This window comes from Crocodylus porosus, unplaced genomic scaffold (genome assembly GCF_001723895.1).
Source record: "Crocodylus porosus isolate Cpor-Errol unplaced genomic scaffold, CroPor_comp1, whole genome shotgun sequence".
In the NCBI taxonomy this organism is placed as follows: domain Eukaryota; kingdom Metazoa; phylum Chordata; order Crocodylia; family Crocodylidae; genus Crocodylus; species Crocodylus porosus.
In genome coordinates, this window is record NW_017728947.1 from 99042730 (window position 1) to 99046590 (window position 3861).

General features: G+C 45.2%; 1 protein-coding gene across 2 annotated transcripts in view; it reads left to right on the forward strand.

Annotated features, from left to right (window-relative positions):
- Nucleotides 1–9: 9 nt before the first annotated feature.
- Nucleotides 10–3861, forward strand: part of TRAF3 (TNF receptor associated factor 3) — a 90632-nt gene continuing 86780 nt past the window's right edge. The window contains exon 1 of one of the 2 annotated variants that reach the window (XM_019552542.1): nucleotides 10–126. The gene's annotated coding sequence lies outside the window, so the exon portion shown is untranslated. The remainder of the gene's footprint in view (nucleotides 127–3861) is intronic. The other variant, XM_019552543.1, reaches the window with a different exon arrangement.

A 3861-nucleotide genomic window follows, 5' to 3' on the forward strand; every position in this document is an offset into this window, starting at 1 on the left:
GGGGGGAGCGGGGCCCCGGCAGCCGCGCGCCGCCCGCGGTTAAAAGTTGATCCTGAGTCATTCCTCTGCAGATGAACCCGCCACTGACTCATCCGCTGCCAGCCGCGGGGCCCGGCCACAGGCAAGGTAAGGGGTCCCCCCGCCCGGCCCCGCTCCGGGGAGCCGGGGGTCGAGGGGCTGGATGTGCCCCGCGGCTCCCCTCGCTTCCGTCGCCATCCTCGCGCCGCCGTGCTCCGACCCGGGGGAGGCGGGGGAGCCCGTGCCTGCTCTCGCCTGTCAAGATTTATCCGCATCCTGCCTTGTTTTGAAGCCACTCGGGCTGAGCACAGACAGCGAGCGAAGCCGGGCACGGTTGTCGGGTTTATTGTTTTTGTGTGTGTGTGTTTCTGGTCCCTTCAGCCTGAGCAGGCGCCGCTCTTGATTCATTCACGGTGCCGCGGACCAGACAGAGGAGCCCGCATGTGTCCCTTGGTTTGTTGTCGCCCAGGCTGGGATTGCACATTCGCAGCCTCCAGCTACATCTAGGGTTGGCAGCAGGCTGTCCCGTGTGCCACTGGGGGCTTTTGCTGGCCCTTGGGCAGGTGGCTAAGGTTTAGGAGCGATGCGCGCAATCTTGTTTTGTTGAAACGAGCCATTTTAAGTCGACAGGAGGCTGAACATGTCCAAAAGTGGCCGTTCATGTACCATGCTGTTTACTGCCGGTAATGCAGAAAAACGACAGCGTCTGCAAGCTAGAGATCAGGAGCGCGTTGAGAGAAACGGGTTTCTAGCTAGAGACCAAATGTGCCAGGTTTCAGGTTGAATTGGGATTTTTACGATTGGGTTAGGAAACCCCTGATAATACAGGTCTGTTATGGAAATGTTGATATATCAGGAGCTCAGATGCTGCACCCAGACATAGCCTGATGTTACAATAGGTACCTTGCTCAGATATTAAAATACAGGGTTTGCTACTTGAAAACAGGGGTTGCTGCTTGATGGGGAGCTTCAGATGGAACTGGATCTAGAACGTAGAATAGCAGCCGTGTGTGCAACAGCAAAGCAAATGAATCCTTATCAAAAGTGCATGCTGAAGGACCCTGTTCTTATGCTTCTCTGAAGCCCTCCTGAAATTGCTATTTAAACCAGTCTGAGAGAGCAAGCCTTCCAGAGCATCTAGACAGTGGAATAGCTCAACAGTTTGAATTGTCTTCTGAACATTTTTGCTAATGATCTCTTGGAATAATATAAACCTATTGAGTTCTTTTCACTGATGCTAAATTCTTTTTGAAATCTCACTAGCCCATGCTAATTAAAATAATTTCTTTGACTTTCCAAATAGCTTTTAAATCCTGCTGCATTATCTTTTCTCTTATTGGTGACTGTAGTCAGAAAGTTTCAGTCAGGGAAGAGGGACATTTTAGACACTGAAGTCACCAGACAATACAAAAAAAATGACCGTAGTTAATTGTGATTAAATTGCTGAAGCAGTGGAACATGCTGAAGCTGATCCTTTGTCCTTAACTGGTTCTGTTCTGAATAGCTATTGCAGGGTAGCAGGATGTTGTGATCTCTTACCTCTTGTGTGATGCAATAACTGAATTTCTCTGGTTTTGTTGATTTACTCAAGCTGTTCAGCTGTATGATATCTGAAGACTGCTCAGTACACATCAGTTTCAGATGCCAGCATTCCTCTGCACACTTCTTTTTAAGGATTGCATTTTTTTTTGATGCCTGTAGGTGGGTACTTCTTGAGCTTGGTACCCATACTTGTAACATTCCAGCAATTGTGGCCTGTGACCATGGTCCAAAAACTGGGGCAGATGGAAACTGGAAATATCAAGAGGTGAGAAGCAAGGAGATGGAAGTAAGAATATGTCTGCACAGAAGAATGATAGAGGGATTGTAGCATGGGAAACCTTATCCACTGTTAGGGTAAAGCTAGCACAGCTTTAATTGGTGTTGAAGTTGTGGTGGCATGGTCTAGCAACCACAGGATGTGCCCGTGGGTCTTTGTGAGCTTATACTTATGCCCTTGCCACACTGTGTTAGCTGCTATTGTTATCTGTGCTAGCTACTTCTGTGTTGCAATTCATCCTTTATTTTGCTATGTAGACAAAGCCCGAGAAAAAGCAAAGAAAGAAATGGGAATAGTGTGAACCGGAAAGGGAGCAACCATCAAAAATGAAGGTTGGGGGAGACTGTGAAATGTGAATAGGGTCTTGTGCTGACCTGCAGAACAGAGGAAAAAAGAAAATTAATGAAAATCATGGGGAATGCATCTAGAAAAGAAAGAAGGGATAGAGAGTCCCCAAAGGGAGAGTGTAGGGCAGAGAATGATACTAAAGAAGGCTTTAGTCTTGAAAACTGATTTTTTTTCCCCCCCCTTAAATTTCCTACATTCCTCCATATATTTTTCTATTCCCCTTTTCCTTTATACCTTTGAGGTTGAACACTGGTGGCAGAATATCTGTTGTGACTTGTGTTGAATTGCTGCTTACTAGTGGATTTGTAACTAGGTTAACGGAGCAAAAATCTTTTAAAATTATATACTGCAACTATAGGTCACTAATCCTCTCCACCCCCCAAAATGTTAAGCCTTTGATTTCCATGCTGTTGCTGTTCCCTGCTGCTCTTTTCTGTGTATGTGGAATAAAAGTATAATATGACTAGAATCCTATGCTCTGAAGCAGAAGGATGGAAGGGAATGCAGCAAGAGGCAGCAAAGGAATGGCAAAATGTTTAATACAGTGGTGGATCTGGAAATCCTGTATGGAAGGCAGATAGGTAATGTCCTCCTTCCACTTGCATTGTGATGCCCTAAGACATCTTGGGCTATGTTCTCAAGCTTTTGTGACTGGTTACTCTAGCATTTGAGGTGCAGTTGAAGGTCTTTAAGTTAAAATTTTAACTCCAGTGTTTTAAAAATTTCAGTATTAATATTAGATGATTGTTCAACAAACAGGTGTTTCTGCTGCATTAGGGTAGGAGATTCTCTAGGCTATGTGCAACAAGAACAAAACTTCGATTACAATTTTGTCACATGAACTCTGAATGGATGAGTCCATTGACGCAGAATCTGTATATCAGATGATCCAGACCAGACAGTTAAGAAAGAAACTCTGAAACCTCCATTTACATGCTATAGCATGGCCTGTGCTGAAATGCTGGCACAGCTGTACAAGTTCAGCATTCAAATACTGAACTGTGTCTTTTTAGAGTTTATTTTTTAATCTAAAAATCAGGGTGTAAATATTATAAGCAGAACATGCCTGACTGCTGTATAGGCATTCCAAGATTATCACTCGTGTCAATGGCATTTATGCATTTACTAAACTTATTTGCCTTTTTTGGTTCTGTCTAGATCAGAATTTGGAAGACATCGACACACAACCTCTTCCATGTTGCCACCTCATGCCTGCAGCAGATTGTAAAATGAACACACGCAAAGTGCCTTGATATGCATCATGAGAGGAAAGATGGTCCGTTTATAGTCCTCTCTTAGGCTTAAAAACTGGGAGACGTAGATCCAGTTCCATGCTCTGTCAGACTTCCTATTTGATTTTGAACAAGCCACTTAGTCCCCCATCCTCAAAGGGACTTAGGTGCTATCGTTCAGTGCCAGGGTGCCAATCTTTTAGTCTCCTGAGTAGGATTCAGTCCTGAGTTAGGCAGCTAAGTGATACACAGGGAAGGTTGGGAACCTGGGAATGGGAGCCACAAAATCAGCATGCTGAGTGAGAAGCTGCATAAGGTATTTGACAGGGTTGTGTTTTAGATGCCATCTGTTTCTAGGTCTTGGGCACCTTACTCGGCAGGTGCCTCTGTACTCTGAATATTCAGAGTCCAGGATCTTTCCTATGTTCTCCACCCCCCACCCCC